At 33.4% G+C, this 18,337-nt stretch overlaps 1 protein-coding gene across 11 annotated transcripts in view; it reads right to left on the reverse strand.

Moving 5' to 3' along the window:
* LOC106504458 (uncharacterized) overlaps positions 1 to 18,337 on the reverse strand; it is a 1,793,907-nt gene that overhangs the window by 1,520,369 nt on the left and 255,201 nt on the right. Inside the window, exon 1 of one of the 11 annotated variants that reach the window (XM_084969049.1) lies at positions 15,221 to 15,341. The exons of the other annotated variants lie outside the window; for them this stretch is intronic. The gene's annotated coding sequence lies outside the window, so the exon portion shown is untranslated. Of the gene's footprint in view, positions 1 to 15,220; positions 15,342 to 18,337 lie in introns of those variants that run through there. 11 annotated transcript variants of the gene reach the window in all.

The raw sequence follows: 18,337 nt of genomic DNA on the forward strand, positions 1-18,337 counted from the left end.
TACCTTAATGCAACCTGCCATTTTTTCACAAGCAGTTTCTTTACAATGGCTCTATGTTTGTATATATAAATATAAATAGTGTATATGAATGTATATTCATTCATAATTATGTATATGTATATTCATATACACCATTATGAATTAGAAAATTAACACATAGTGTAGAATTAGTGAATAAATTTATTGTGTGAAGAGAATCCAAGATTGTACTACAAAATTCCCCACCATATATAACATTAATTTTCCCCACTATGTTTGAAATCATGTACATTTTAATCTGGTTTGTTTAGGATAAGTGTTTTCAAAGGACAGGAAATGTATGGGTAAAACAAAACAGAAAGTATTCTGATATCTAGATTCAGCCCTATCTTTGAAAATTTTATCATCAGATTTCCCCACACCAAAAAAACAAACTGGAACCTGCTGACATTATAAAGTTAAATCATGCATCACTTAACAGAAAACTTTTTTCTCTTTTAACATATAGTTAATGGAAACTAGCTTTCCCAGTTTCTCCCACATTGACTTCTTTATCCAGTGTACTTTTAAAGTCATATCTTAGATATTATGTTGTACATACGATGTTTTTCCCAGACACGTATCTTTTTGCTGATCTTTGATAAAGCACTCAAATTACCATTTAGGGAGCAGGAGTGAATTGTATTTTCAATCTCAATATTCCCCCCTCCCCCCCCCGCTGCATTCTTATCCTTGGGGCTTCTTCCACTAGTCGGCAGAGTATCCCTTCCCTACCTCACTGACATGGGATTGGCTATTTTATTTGCTTTGGTCAACAGAATGTTAGCAGACATGACACAGAGGCTTCAAATGTGCTTGTTTCAGGACTCTTTGTGCCCTTCAGCAATTGTCTTGAGAAGAGATGTTCCCCAGGCAGTGCACAGACTCCAGAAGAATAAGAGACACATGAGGCAGAGTTAAAACAATACTTGTTCTGGCACCAAGCCCAGGTAAGCCCTGCCAAGAACAACCAAACCCCAGCTAACCCACTAAGACATAAACAAGAAATAATTGTTTATTGTTATATAATAATGAGATTTTTTTCAGTGGTTTGTTATACCAAATGGTTGACACTGTATCTTAACTGATACAGAAAACAAGTCTTTTCCTTGTGAGTCCTTATTAGATTTTTCCATAAAGATTCTTTGCTTCCACACTAGATAAGAGGCGAACATATAACCAAAGATATACCAATTTGTCTTTTGCCCCAAAGAATTTCACTCAAGCTGAATAACAAAAATTAGAAATTCTAGAGTTAAAACAATAATTCTTAAAACCAAAATACCTAAAATTACTGTGCTTCTTGATTTTTCAAGGCCTGTTTCTTCAGATTTTTCCTATATTCTCTTTTTTTTTTTTTTTGTCTTTTTGCCTTTTCTAGGGCCGCTCCCATCACATATGGAGGTTCCCAGACTAGGGGTCGAATTGGAGCTATAGCTGCCGGCCTACGCCACAGCCATAGTAATGTGGGATCCGAGTCGTGTCTGCTACCTATACCACAGCTCTCGGCAACGCCAGATCCTTAACCTCCTGAGCAAGGCCAGGGATCGAACCAGCAACTTCATGGTTCCTAGTCAGGTTTGTTAACCACTGCGCCACAACGGGAACTCCAGATTTTTCCTATATTCTAATGAGTTGTGCCTAGTCATTAAATTCATTCATTTATTCTCGTTAGAAATTAGATTTTTGTGATTAATAAAAAAAACTTGGACCCTTTTAAGAATTCCATTTTTAATATTTGAGTAAATGTGTTAATTAGTAACAAATCTAGCATTGTTTGTATTTTCCAGGACTGACAGAAATTCATGTTGAGGAGGGGGTTGACTACTACAGTAAGAATATCTCCAGAAGAGTTAAAAAAAAAAAAAGAAAAAAAGAAATGCCTCAACATCAAATAACTTACATGTATTCTTGACTTGATATAAGAAAATAAATGAACCCTGACAATAACTCTGTCTCAGAATATTAAAAAAATTGTTCCTACTTCAAGAAACACTTCATAGATATTATTTCCTTTATTTCATTATTATAGTTATACATTATGAAATAAAAAATTCCGTCAAAATGGCAGTAATAAGCCAAATATAAAATGAGTCAAAATAATGAGAAATTTAAATAACTTACAAAATGCAAATATCTCTTTTAAATGGTGGAATAACTCCTGTTTCCAGCAATATGATGATTTAAGTAATCTGAAAATCCACCTGATCCCAAATATCTAGAAATAGATAGGCAATAAAATTTTAAAGCCTACTTTTAACCACACAGCCAATGCTTAAATTATAATTATGAGAAATCTTCAGGGATCAAATTGGAAAAGGAACTAAAAGTAAAGGAGGAAATACAGAAGCTGATAATTTGGCTTAGGTGGAATGGGGGTCCATTCATTTCTTTCCATAACAAATGAAGGATCTTCGATTTTAATGCTCAAATGAGGATAATGCTCTCTGAGAGATAAAAGGGATCACCACCAATCATAAAGCTGAGCACTCACACTCAGTAAAAGAGTGGAGATAACACAGACACACACACCCACACACATAGGAAAAGAGACCACAAATAAACTTATGTTTCCTTTTGGACTTTGGATGAAGAAAGCTTTACCTAAGAATTTAAAATAGGCCTGAGACTAACATGGATTTCAAGTTCTAAGTTGAACTATCAAATTGTATGATCCCATAAATGTTAAGCTACAAAATCAATATAAAAGCACCAGTTTGATTAACATACTTTTGGAACATGGCGTAAGTCAATGTAAAAGTCCATAAATAGGTAATATTAACAATAAATGGCCACAAGCTGCAGTAGCTATAGTTGCAGACATGGCTTGAATCTGGTGTTGCTGTGGTGGTGGTGTATGCTGGCAGCTGCAGCTCTGATTATACTCCTAGCCCAGGAACTTCCATACGCCACAGGTTTGGCCCTAAAAAGAAAAAAAAAAAAAAAAAAGCAAACAGAGCTATAATTCTAGCAGAGATTAAAAACAGTAAGATAAAGATAAAACTAAGAACAAAGTTAGGCAATGGATATGAACATTTAATAAGGGCTACATATCTAGAAAAAATACAACTTGCAAACCTGGATCATTAAAAGACTTATAAGCATTAAAATAATCAACTTGGTTTAACATTAGTGTTTCTCTTTCTTGATACTACTGACAGTTTCGACCAAAAAAGTATTTGTAAGAGGCTGTCCTACGCATTGCTGGATATTTAGCAGCATAGTTGTTCTCTAAATACTAGATGCCTATAGCACCCTCAGAGTTTTAACCATTGTGTCTCCAGATGTTGCCTTAATGTCCCCTTGGGGAAACAATGACTCCCTGATTGAGAACCCCTGGAACCACTAGTGTAAACTGGTCTACACACACACACTCAAAATGTTACTACCTAAAACAACTTTATATACAAACTCTCTAAAATGACAAATTAACAGTAACCTCTCCCTTAAAAACATGTGACCCAGAGACTCAAATAAAAGAGAATTTACTTTATGCAATTGGCATTACAGCATGTGAAACCCATATAAGGGCAGAATGAGAAAGAATATAGGTAGATGTTACTTCTTGAGATGAAAATAATTCTTAAGATTAGAAAACGGACTTTTTCAATGTTCAAAGTACATTGAACTGCATTAGGAGTATTCTAGGAATTCAAGGATAGGTATTAGAAAAATTATGATTTTAATTTCTCACATAATACTACTACTGACATAAAAAAATGAGGATACATCTCATAGACATAATATTGAGTAAAAGAAGTCATACACAAATGAGTATGGTATTATTTCATTTATATTAATTTCAAAAACAGACTATACTAGCATACAATGTTAGAAGTGAGAATAGCAGTGATGGGTAGTGGATAGTGGAATAAAAAGGGCATAAGGGAAGCTATTGGAGCCCTGATTATGTTATGCTTCTATAATCAGGGATTACTTATATAGTTTTTTAAACTAAGTGTAAATTTTGAGCTTCACACCTATGAATGTGCTTCACTGTATGTACCTTATAAATAAATAAAATTGTTTAAAAAAGTTAACATACCCCCCAAATTTAAACAATTGGGAATAAAATGGAATTTCTCAATCTGATAAAAAGTACTTATAACTAGGCTACAAATAACATCAAAATTAATCTGAAACACAGGGTGACCAAGTTGATCAATTGGGAATTTTTTTTTAATATTGTGTGTAATCATAGTCCTTTCATTATCATTAATGTTCTATTGTGTAACTATAGCATCACTTGTCAATTCTACTGTTAATGAGTACTTAAGTAGTTTACATGTTTATTATGATTATGTGTGATGATATGAACATGTGTAGCACACATTTTGGGGGAATTATATGTATGTATTCCTTTTGAAATACATAGAAGTAGCTGAGCCATAATGTATGGACATATTGAACTTTAGCAGATATAGCCTAACAGTTTTCTAAAGTGGTTATACTAATTTACGTTTTCATTAGCAGGATGTGTGGATTCCAGGTGTACTACTTCTTCATTATTGGATAGTTTTTAGTCCATTTTTTCCAATCTTAATGGATGGGAATTTTATTTTGCATTCTCTTGATAAATTCTTATTCTGAAGTTCCAAATATAATCTTCATGTGGACATCCTCTTTTATAAAATCTCTCTTCAAAACTTTTACATTTCTCAAGAGTTGTTTGTCTTTCTTATTTCCATTTTTATTTATTTACTTTATTGTCTTTTTTGTCTTTCTTTTAGGGCCACATCCACAGCATATGGAGGTTCCCAGGATAGGGGTCTAATCGGAGCTGTAGCTGTCGGCCTACGTCACAGCCACAGCAACGCCAGATCTGAGCTGCGTCTGCAACCAACACCACAGCTCACAGCAATGACAGATCCTTAACCCACTGAGCAAGGCCAGGGATTGAACATGAAACCTCATGGTTCCTAGTTGGATTCTTTTCTACTGTGCCATGATAGAAACTCCCCAATTTTTAAAAATCTATTCTGAATAGACATGTCATATATCCTATTGCTAATAATTTCTCCTACTACATGGGTTGCTTTTCAACTCCTCTAATAGTACTTTTAAAACAATAGAAAATTTTAATTGTGACATTTTATAATTTATCCAATTTTTATGGTTAATGTTTTTGTCATGCTGAAGACACCTTGGTTAACAGTAAAGCCATCAAAGTGTTCTATGCTTTCCTCTAAAAGTATTATTTTACTGATTACACTTACATTAGCAATCTATAGAGAATTAACTTTTGTGTCTGGTGTGAGATAAAGATATACTGAGATATATTATTTCCTAGATATATACTGACTGACATAGCACCACTTACTAAAAAGACTATCACATCATCAGTGAAGAAGATGGTAGAGGAGTAAGATATCGCACTCATCTTCTCCCACAAATATATTAAAAAAAATCTACATTTAGAACAATTTACACAGAATAGCTACTGAATGCTAGCAGAAGACCTCAAACTCCACATAACTGGGTAAAACAATAGGAAAGACAGAAAGAGAGATAAGGGAATTGTGACAGAACTAGCACTTCTGAGAAGGAACTGTGAAAGAGGAAAGGAATCCACATCCTGGGAGGCACCATAACTGATGGGGAGACCAGCTGGGATGGAGGAATGGAGGAAAGTGTAGCAGCCTGACAGAAGAAGGAAAAGCAGAGAGAGAGCAGCACAGACCGCCCAGGACACCACAGCCTGAAAAACTCCAGCATATTTCTCAAGCAAGTTGTTTGTCTTTCTTATTTCAACTCTTAAAATTTAGGTTCAGAGAAACACTACAGGCCAGAAGAGAGTGGCAAGATATATTCAAAGTTCTAAAAGCAAAAAATTGGCAGACTGGAATACTATACCCAGAAAAACTACCATTTTAAAATAAAAGGAGAAATACTTCCTCTGACAAAAACTAAAACAATACAGAGATACTAAACGCATTCTAAAAGAAATACTGAAAGTTCTCCTCTAAATAGCAAAGAAGAAGAATACAGGATGGAGGATATCACAGCTCAAAAGTAATCTCTTATATAAGCCAGTATACAGATCAAAAAGAAAAAAAAAAAAGCCTATTTTTAAAAGCAATGATAAACACAAGGAACAGCAAAAGGATAAACATGAAGAGGTAAAGAAGGACAACAAAATCATAAAATGTGGAAAGGAGAGTAATAAAATCTAGGCTTTTTTTTTTTTAAGAATGTGCTTGAGCCTATATGATTATCAGGCTGAAGAAAGCAAATATAGGAAGGGTTAACATAACATCAATGAATCAGAAAGTTAATTTTGTAATAAATCAAGTAATGGTATATGTACAAGACTGATTCTAGGCACTCTACTATTTCATTATATATTTCCTCTATCATTTTACCCATAACATATCTTTTAAATTATTATAGCTTTAAAATATGTCTTTGTATCCCACAGTGTAAGTCCTACTGTTTTACTGTTCTTTTTTCAAGTTTTGATGGTTACTTTTCCAGCTTGCATTTGCATGTAAATTTTAGAATCAGCCTGTCAATTTTGCTAGAATAGAGACTGCATTGATTCTAAAGGGTTTTATAGTCAAATTAAAAATCATTACAATAGGAATTCCCGTCATGGTGCAGTGGTTAACGAATCCGACTAGGAACCATGAGGTTGTGGGTTCAATCCCTGGCCTTGCTCAGTGGGTTAAGGATCTGGCGTTGCCATGAACTGTGGTGTAGGTTGCAGACGTGGCTCAGATCCCGCATTGCTGTGGCTCTGGCATAGGCCGGTGGCTACAGCTCCGATTAGACCCCTAGCCTGAGAATCTCCACATGCCACGGAAGTGGCCCTAGAAAAGGCAAAAAGGGAAAAAAAAAAAAAAAAAAAACCATTACAATAATATCTCCCAAGACATAAACCTGGTCCATCCTTTATTTTCTTATGTCTTAATTTTTTCTCATTTGTTGTTTCACAGTTTTTAATGTATAATTTCAAAGTTATAATTTAATGTATTAAATTTATAATTTAAATTTATAATTTAATGTATTTCGGTCATATTCATTTTCAGGTATCTGATGTATTTATGTTATGGTAAATGCTACAATTTTGAATTTTTATTTTCTACTTGTTGCTAGAATATAGAAATAAATTGAATTTTTTTACATTGACTTGTATTGGGCAAACTTTCTAAATTCACCTAACATTTGTAATAGTTTTAGTTACAGAGTATTTAGGAATTTCTCCATACACGCACAATCATGCCATCTTCAAATAGGTGTGTATATGTTTATGAGAGATGACTGCCCTAAAATTTTCATTTCACAATGTGTCACACTTTTGAATCAAGCTAATATGGTTGCAATATTGTTCTAATCTTTTAGTTTGTACAAAATTAATGTTATTTCTTTCCTTATGTATATAAAAGCCAGTTACTTCTGAAAACATTGAAAGATTTTTAAGAAATACAATTATTTCATAGATATCAGACTATACAGATGTGTTTTTATTTCTTCTAGAATTTCAACAAGCAACTGTCAAATTTACTAGTGCATAGTTATTCATAATAATATTATCTTTTTGATGTAAGAATTGGGGTTATTTCCTCTTTAATTCTTGATATTGGTGATTTATGTTTATACTCTTCTTAGTCTTGTTAGATTGATTTTACTGATTTTTTCAAAGACCTAGATTTCATATATGTTGATATTCTGTATTATACATTTGTTTTTCTTTGATTGTCCTCTGCTCTTATATTTATTCTTTCACTTTATTTTTGAAGTACTAATGTTTTTATAGCTGTAATATAGTAAATTTATCTGTTCTCTCTTTTATGTGTATTTAATATATTGTATCATCATTCATATTTTGATCAAAATAATTTAAAATTTTGGCTTTGAATTCCTCTTTGACTCATGGATTACTTACAAGTGTATTATTTCTAGAGAGGTTCTGTAGTTAATTTTTGTTATTATTATAGTTTAAAACTATCATGGTCATAGAGCATAATGTGTATTAGCTCAATCTTTTAAGTTTTGTAAAAGCTTTGTCTTTGCCAGAAAATGGATGATTGGCATTACCTTTAAAATCATAAATAAGGTGGAGAAGAAACTTGTGATAGTATTCATCTACTCAACATTAAAAGAGACATCCTAGAAAACTATTAAGAAAGGAAAATGCATTTAAATAAAAAGACTATAAATGAACCATAAAGCTGCCATTATTTATAGGGAAAAAAAAAAAGAGTTGCACACACACAAATACCAGAGGACATAAAGGCAAAATATTGGAACTAATAAGAAAGTTCTTCATTTTTCCTATAAACAACTCATGAAAAAGTTCATATACTCAATTCCTATCAACAGGTAACAAGCAAAGGGTAAATGTAATTTTAAAATAGATGCTATTTAGCTTGGATTTTGGCCATTACAGAATAATAGATAGTACTAGAATAGATCTCCAACCAAAATTATTAAAGCTATATGATATATATGCTCAAATCACTGAAGAACTCTTATGGGCAGGAACTGGAGGGACTATTAATCCTGATGTAACACAGACACAACAGAAGGTCAATATTTTTCTTTTTTTTTTTTTTTCCTGAGGATATATTCCAGTTAACTAACACAGGAGAAAATATCGTCTTAAAAGAAAACAGAGATTTTTCTGGGATAAGAAAATACAGACTGGAACTTGAGACAATCAAACTGACTACAACTTGAAGAGCAAACTTCTAGAAAAGAAGGAAAGTAGCTCCAAAACCTGAATGCAAACTCTTCTGGGCTCACTGGGTGAATGAATACTTCTAAATTTTGCATAATATGATGGGGGACACCACAAGAAACCTGGTAAAAAAACATAAGGTCAAAAAGAGAAAAAATATCTAATATCTCCACACTTAACATTTATTTATTTAAAATCCTAGCCAATGCAAATGTTGTTAATGTTAAGATTTGACAATATACAGATGATATGCAATACAAAGATATATAGTATTTATTACATTATTCTTCATACTTTTGTAATTGTTGGAAAATATTTATAACTTTAAAAGTGGTAAAAACAAGTGATGATATTAATGAAAAAAAATTATGTTATATTGGGCATTACCCCACTGGTTCAGTTTTATCAAGGCATAAAAAACTAGTCAATACAAATCAATGCAAAATAAACTCTTCAAATGAGGTGTTGACCTCTCAATAAATGCAGCAATAATTAAATAATTATGTATTTAATATCTGCCTTATGATGAGAAAATACCTATTAATATGGTACAAATTGAAATGTTACAGGAATTGCAAAGGATTGAGAAGTCAAAGGCAAAACATATTACTTCTGATGGGTGAAGATGTGATGGAAGAACAAGTATTTTGCTATTTGAACCAAATATTTTCACATGACTTTAAGTAACCTTGTGAAGGGTAGGTTGGGAAACAGGGGAAGTACATAATACCAGTACTTACAAATTTTTCTCCCAACTTTCTAATAACTCTGAAAAAAAACTCAACTTCATAAAAGAAAGGATTTTGAATCCCTGCAAAATTTTAGTTTAAAAGTTGTATGGTTATTATCTTAGGAAAACATTATTCATCTTTTTACATCATAGCACTATAAAATATACAATTCTGTATTTTTTAAATCTCAGGATCTACAAATATATATTAAATGTTTTCCCCAAACTATTGATAATCCCATAATCTTTGCATGTAGGACTTGTAGTAGGGTTATAAAGTCATCAATACTCTTACCACCACAATTATGAAGTCTGTACCACATCATTAAAGGTTCCTAGTGGTCTAGCCTAAACTAACTTTTAAGTATTATCTCTCATTGTCCTCTGGATTTTTTTGCTATAGCAAACAAGTTACTCATCAAAATTGTCCCTAAATCACCTCTATATTCCTAACGCTTGCTGTTGTTATTCCCTGCATGTAAAATGCCCTTTCCTCTCGTCATCACCTAGAGTTAGTTAGGTTTTTTGTTTGTTTGTTTTTTACTTATTTATTTTTTCCCGCTGTACAGCATTGGGGTCAAGTTACTCTTATATGTATACATTTTTCCCCACCCTTTGTTTTGTTGCAATATGAGTGTCTAGACATAGTTCTCAATGCTATTCAGCAGGATCTCCTTGTAAATCTATTCGAAATTTTTAGGTTTTTAACCGTCTTTGAAGTCTCAGTTTCTTCTATTCCAAACCACTGTACACACTCTGCCAAATTTGGCTGATGATACTTCTTGATCATGTCACTCTCTTGTTCAAAAATGGCCACTTTAGAATCAGAAAAAAAATCTTTATTTTTTTAGATTTCACATATGTGAGATCATATATCACTTATCTATCACCATTTACAACAGATCTAATGATATCTAGTTCATAAAGCCTTTAGTCTGTGATTAGATTTGTTTTCCTACCTCAGAAATTAACATGATCCAAGTATAGTGTCAGATATACAATACATAGAAAAAATATATAAATGATAATTATAGATTATAAATACATTTATTAAATCATTTTAAGTAAAATCCTACGGAAATGAATTCATAACAATCATCTGCATCTTCAATTAAAGTTAAGTATGATTCTATTGTTCCCTTTGTTAGAAAAACCTAGGGGGGGGAGGGAGTGGGATGGACTGGAGTCTGGAGTTAATATATGTAAACTATTGCATTTGGAGTGGATAAGCAATGAGATCTTGCTGTATAGAACAGAGAACTGTATACAGTCATTTGTGGTGGAACATGATGGAGGATAATGTGAGAAAAAGTATATATCTGTGTGTATATGTATATATATACACACACATATATATGTGTGTGTATGACTGGGTCACTTTGCTATACAGTAGAAATTGACAGAATACTGTAAATAAACTATAATGGAAAAATAAAAATCATTAAAAAATTCTAGAAAGCAGGAAGTTTGGTCTATATTAGTGTTTTCCCCAGGTATTTAGTAAATAATAAAATCCTTTTGAAAAATTATTTTAAAATGAATAAAAGAAGTAAAGATGTACACAAAATAGTACAAGAAGTCAATGTAAGATTTAATGATCTATGCTAATGCTAACAAACAAAAAAGGATAGATTTTCTACAGAAAAAAAAATTATTGTCACAAATATAATCCCAATATGCTTCTATTTAATAAGTCATGAAAGTATGAGAGTGATGTGGCAAATAATGGCTTTTCTACTGGGTGCTCAGTGTCAAATAATTAAAACTCCATACACATTACAAAATATAGCATGAATTTCCTGAAATATTTTGGAAAATAATTTATGTGTGTTTATGCTACAAAATATTGTAGTAAAATATTTTTATGTAAATTAGGAAAAAGTTATGAAAAGCTAAGTTAATTAATACTTGTTTATTTTACATAGAAAAACATGAATAATCAATCTTCCCACCAAAGCCATGAATAGTCACATCTTCAAATCTAGATTGTTGATATCAATTATGCCTATAGTTTTTTATTATTTCAGTTATTATGCCTCAAAGCTTTGTGGCATAACTCTATTATGCTCACAAATTCTGTAGGTCAGGAAACCAAAGAAGATATCACAAGGATGGCTTCTCTCTGTGCACATCTGTGGCTTCAGGTAGAAGCCTAACGTTGGCAAAGGCTTAAAAGTTGATTCTGGCTATCAGCTGAAACTAGCAAGTACTATTGATTAGAACATCTACAAATGGCCTTTCATGTGGTTAGGGCTTCCTCGGAACATGGTTGCTGAACTGAAAAGTTCAATGTCAGAGGACTAGGTAGAAGTCACACCATTTTTTTATGACCTAGTCTTGGATATCACAGAGCAACCCTTCAACCCCATATAATTTACAGTGGTAGCCACCCACTATCAAGAAAGGGCAAATACATTCCAAATCTTGGCAGGAGCATAGTAAGATTCTGAAAGAGCCTAGAGAATCAGAAATACTGCTACGGCCATTTTTGAAAACACAATCTGCCACAATGATCAACTGTCTTAAATCTGTGAAAAGTAACCAATGAATTTACTACTTATATTCCTCTTTGTTGTATTACTTAGCTATTACCGCATAACACAAAAGCTCAGTTTCATTTTTTAACATTCTCAGATATTTGTGATTCAGTTGTTCTTGCTCTGCTTCAGGCTGTGTGCTGCAAAACATCTGGACTGACCCTTTGGGATGTGAGAATATTTCTAGAGTATGTTTTATTCAATGCAACAGCAATAGGAGTAAAGAGGAACACATGGATTCTCAAGACTGGAAACATACATTTTCAGGACCACCACCATTTTATTTGACAAAGTACCTGGCCAATCCCAACATGAAGTAGGGAACAATGCTTTGTCTCTATTGGGAGTAATTACAAAGTCACTTTGTAATGGTGGCTTCGAATATAGGAAAAGTGTTTGGATACAGAAAGAGGTAAATAATTTTAAGCAATAATGCAATCTGCATAGTTACCTCCAACAAGGAACAATAGTGTAATGTCTGTAATAGTCAGAGAAGTAGAGTTACCAATGAGTTTAATTATATGATTATAATATAACGTGTGGAACTATGAGAGGAGCTAGGGAAGTTAAGGCTGGATATTGCAGATGTATGTTCAGATAAAGAGTTACCAATCTACCAACCTACTAAGCCAAGCACTTCCAACCTTAAGAGTAAGCCCACCAAGGAAGAGTTCATAGAGTGATCTATGTAATGTTGTGAATTGTGTTTAGCTGCCACCTCAGTTATCCCACAGTTATACATTTGATGGTAAACCTGGACCCACTGTTGGTCAAGAGGACAGTAGTTGAGAAGAGCTAGACACCTAGAATCACAAAGAAAAGACAAACTAAAACCTACTGAGCACCTTCACAGCTTTCTGCAATGGCATATGACCACAAAATGACTTTCAGAGAGTAATGGCAACTGTTCCATATATACCTTCCCAACTTCGCATAGCTTCCTATTGCTATCATATCTGAACCAGACCCATATGCAGAAAGGTATTCTGGAAATGTAGTTCCCAACTTAAGTTAAGAAGCAAAACATACTACAGTACCTATTAAAGTCAAATACTTCTGCTGTATATAACATAGTAATAAGCAACTTTTCATTTATAATGTAGATTGATTCAAATTGGATTAAAATGCTAACAAAATTTCCTACAGCTTTATTTTTAATGAAGAAGCAAAAGGATATGAAGTTGCTTTCATGTCTTACAATAGGCTTGCTTCTGAAATAAAAATAACCTCCAACTTACTGGATGAGATAGCAGAAAAGAAAAATTTCTGTTTATATTTATGTTATCTTGGAAACTAAAAATTTTGACTCAATTTTTAAATTTATAAATTCTTCCAACAATCTAGAAATTAATTTGTGAAATATCATTAATCAATAATATATTAGGAGGAGAAAATGTGTTTTGTAATTTTTAATTATAGAATATTAATTTTATCTCCTGTAGAATATCTTGTTGGATTTTAGGACCACCTTATATTTTTGGTTGACCTTGACTCTTTTTTTTACTTATCTGAAAAAGTGTAATTATCTGAATTGTTCCTACTTAAATCCATGGAAAGTAATAAACCAAAATATTTAAATTTGATTTCAGTAAATGGGTAAGTTTAAACTCTCATCATGCATATCTGGCAGCATTGCTACCATACACACTGTACCCTTTTGCTCAAATTTGCTTTTGTTTAAGAAAAGAAAAAGAGAAAAATCCCATACATCTTGTTGCTCTGTGAATTTTCCAGCCTGCAAGTATCTGAGAAGCTGCCAGAACCTTTGATTTGTTTCATAATCTTTAAGCTCTTTAAAAGGACCTTGACATTCTGATTACCTTCTTCATTTCAGTTACCTATTAAACATCAGACTTTAATGATTTTCTAACTAATAATTGTAAAATTACTTTGCTCATCCTTCTGATGTCACAGCCTTATCATACTATTCTTCCCTTTCCTTATTTGCTCTAGGGTGACATTGAGGGCAAGGACATCAAAATCCTTTTTTGTTTTCTATTCAATTCCCTGGACTCACAGTGCTCCTTCCAGTATCTTACATTCCCTCAAATTCACAAAACTGCCCCCTGACTGTAAGTCATCACCCCAAAAAAGTCATTTGGTGAGCTGATTTTCTCTCTCATGCACAGCGCATACAAAGCACCTCATTATATCTTGGTATGGCCTAGTAAACTGCAGAGACGTGATGGCTACTGAGGAGCCTCTGTACCTTGCAGTCCTTCATCCTTTCACCTGCATTTCTCTAAAGAAAATAATCTCTAGGATGAAAAAACCTTGTAGTCATCTCAAATTGAACTTCCTCTCTCCCCCATTCTACCACTATGATAACCTACCTTGTCAGTTTCATCCTACTCTCATCCAACACTCTCTCTCTGAAATCATCCTCATACAAATCTCTTATTCATCCATCGACCCTTTAAAAGAAACCCTTTGAATTCAGTAAGCTCTTTTCATATATTTCTCATCCTCTCTGGGAAAGGATTTTATTGATCCATGAATGTCATGACATTTCCAAGATGATGGCAGTTATAGAATTTTTAACATGGGCAAGACTTGGTTTGGGATAAGACAGATGACAAATGGGAAACTGGTGATAATACACATTATACCGTACAGAATATTAAAGTAAAAGAAATCACATGTGAATTTACCAGGAAGTTTTAGTAATATATACCTCTCACAATAAAACTTAGTTAAAAATGAGGCAGTGAAAAATCAAGGGTATCCATTCTTAAGAGTAAAAGAAAACACTCGTTAAAATTGCAAGTAAAACTTCTGATGTGAACCAGGTATTTATACCAATAAGCAGTTTCTACAAGGTATGTAATTAATTGGTATGTAATTAATTTGTACAAGGACAATTATTTTGTATTACAGTATACAACGAGAGGTACATTCCTTTTCCATATAGTCAAAAAAGGGGAGTATTTGTAAGGCCAGTGGAATGGTACATTAAATTAGGGGAGAGAGATATTAATTTTGGAGATTTTTGTGCCTAAGATAAAAAGAGAGAGGAAAAATGAATGAGAAGAGAGGTTGGATGTCTAAAGATATTAAAAAGGAACTAAAAAAATTGAAGACTATAAAAACAGGTAAAAAAAACAAACATAGGAGGGAAAGCCTATTTTTGTAAAGAGTTTTGTTGTTTTTCCCTAAAAAAATAATAAAACAAAAATTTCCTTGGTGGTAGCTTAACGGAAGGTTTACAGACCTTAACTTTATTGCATTTGGATAAAGAGTTTATAAAATGCTTACCTTCTTTGGGCCTCAGAAGCAAAAACTCCTCTTTCTAGGATAATAATTCAGGTATCTGCTGTTGACAAAGTTGGCTGCTAGATTTCCTTGCAATGCAGTTTAGTTAGGTCATCAGCAACTTATCTGTCCTTCTCATGTCTATCAGTAAGGCATTCTCAAACAAGAGGTCTAAGTGTTAGCAATTTTCAGTGAATAAGCAGTCTTGGCAACCAAGTGGAAAAGAAAAAGCACGGAGGGGAGAGCAAAAGGAAAAATGTCACTCTAATCAATTCTACCCTATAGTTGAGACACCTACTGAAATAAAATGAGAGTTAATCAGCATTTTTCTTTTTTTTCTTTTTTTTTTTTTTTTTTGCTTTTTAGGACCGCACCCACAGCATATGGAGGTTCCCAGGCTGGGGGTCGAATCGGAGCTACAGCTTCCAGCCTATACCACAGCCACAGCAACACCAGATACAAGCTGTGTTGTGACCTAACACCACATCTCAAGGCAATGCCAGATCCTTAAACCACTGAGTAAAGCCAGGGATTGAACCCACAACCTTAGGGTTCCTATTGGATTCATTTCTGCTGTGCCACGACGGGAACTCCTAATCAGCATTTTCTAAATTGCAAAATATAGAAAAAATCCTCATCAAATTTTCATTGCAGATATCAAAGCAATGTCTCAGCTATTGATTGGTTTCAAAAAGTGAATATGTTCCATCACACAATATAATCACCATGGTTATTTCATCTAGCTATTGCTCTATTTTCAACTTTGAAACAGAACAAATGCTATATGATGTCAGGTCACAGGTTAAATTTTTAACTTAATGATAAAGACAAAGTTTGCAATCTGCTTAAATAAACAAAAAAATACCCTTTTTAATATTTAGCCTTCTCAATTTTTTCCTGTTAGGCTACAACTGAACAAAACTTCCTCATGAAGTGACTGAGACATAGCTTGGAAGAGAGAACACTCCTGAATTAGGTTTTGGGAGAAAGCTTCAAAATTTCTTTCTAATAGTGGCTATCTGTGAGAGAACTGTTAATGTTGTTTGACAAATATACACTGCGTATATTATGTTACAAGCAATGTAGTAATATTCTGTCATGTACAAAGAAGACCAAAGCTGGCTCTAAGACTTCAAGATGACAAATAATATAATAGGCTTTTGTCATATGACCTTTCAAATTGCTCTTCCTTCTGTACAGTCAGTTCTAATATTTATAGAACATACATCCAGCAAATTAAAAAGAGATAAGAACATATATTTCCTATTAAATTTTACAAATGTTATGCCAAAAAATTCCCTAATAAAAGAATCAATGTACTAATATGAGCTTGAATAAAGTCACATTGTGAAATCACAAATATATTATTTCTAGGGAATCCTCACCTGGCAGAAGGGTACTAACTGCCTAAGCAGAGGCCTTTAGTTAACTTTCCACATTTGAATTCTTAGAGTTATTAATTCAAATATAAATTTCTTGTCAATCCCAAAATGGGATAATTTTGCCTGGGAAAAGATGGGACCAATTTGCTAGGGATCATTTCTATCTAGTAGAACATTCCTTTAATATTTGGTCAACTTGGAGAACTGGGAGCTCAGTACTCTCTCCAGTGATAAGTGCCAGAACAAGTTCAATTTCTCGGAGATGAGGATGATAAGATTTCAGCTCACTTGCTAGAATGGAAAAAGCAGTGATGGTCAACATAATAAAGCAAATCTGGCAACTTCAATAGCAAGATGTCCACCGTTTGAATTCTTTGTGCTTTAACATCCAACGAAACCTCAGTGTTCAGAATGCCTTTGTGCATGGTGGGGGGAGTGGTGAAGGAACAGCTGTTTTCCAGCTGAATGGCTCATGTAAGTATGTGTTGGCCAGCCATCTATACAGAGAAGAATCACTGTTACATTCAAAACTCAAATTTTACTATTTCCAGTTTCAATGAGACTGAACAGAATCAGGGATATAGCTTATTCTTCTCTAATTTTTCTCTTTTTATAGCCTCACTCGGTGACAGGTTTGATGCATAGGAATGGGCTCTTACTCAACACATCTGCTCCCCATGTGTTGCTGAGTCATACATACTTTTTTTGTTACCAAAAGTAACAAATATTTATTTTCTCCTTGACAGTCCCACAGAGTCCTTGCACTAAAGGGGAAAACAAGTGGGATTCCATTCAGCTTTGCTCAGAAAAAGATTACTATTAGTGTATATGCTCCTACTACTGAGAGTGTGGAAACCATGGAATGTGTCCAGAGTAGGTCAATGAAAATGATTAGGAAATAGGATCTATGAGAAAAGGATAAAAGTATTGACATGGACCTAGAAACAAAATTGTGTGTAACTACAGACTACATCATTTAGGCAACTATATTAACTAACATGTGAATTTTCTCTAAAACAAATATTTGTAAAGATAAGAGTCTTCAGAGGACATCCGAAATCCCCTCTCAGATATACTATCTATGTTGATCATTAATTTTCATATGAGTCTGAGATGGAATCGTGCAGTATTTTCTAAACGTAATGGCACAAATTATATTTCTTCTCATGACCAATGTTAGAGGGTAGAAGTACAAAACTAGGATTTTCCTATTCTTATAATTTTCTGTTAATAATTCTTTAAATGGTAAGTTGTAACTCTGGACTTCCTCATAAAACCATGTCTAACCTACAAGATAAGAAGTAAAAATGAATAGACTGACCCATATCATTTCTACAAATCAAGTCTATAATTGAACTACACTTTATTATTATTACTATTATTGCCTTTTGGGGCCTCATCTGCAGGATTTGGAAGTTCCCAGGCTGGGATCAAATCAGAGCTGCAGCTGCAGGCTATGCCACAGGCACAGCAACACAGGATCCAAACTGTGTCTATGACCTACACCACAGCTCAAGGCAATGCTGAATCCTTAACCCACTAAGCAAGGCCAGAGATTAAACCTGCATCCTTATGGATACTAGTTGTGTTTGTAATCCACTGAGCCACAACAGGAACTCCCCAGAACTATACTTCAAACCATACCTTCGGTATTTTCCAAAAGTCTTATAAATGAATGTCATTCTGATTTGATTGACTGATCTCTGCTTCACACCCTTCATAAAGTAGCCCAAAATAG

The sequence above is a fragment of the Sus scrofa genome, chromosome 7 (genome assembly GCF_054392235.1).
Source record: "Sus scrofa isolate SSC_HxYL_T2T_F1_AM1 chromosome 7, Sscrofa_HxYL_maternal_Yorkshire_Landrace_v2.0, whole genome shotgun sequence".
Taxonomy (NCBI): domain Eukaryota; kingdom Metazoa; phylum Chordata; class Mammalia; order Artiodactyla; family Suidae; genus Sus; species Sus scrofa.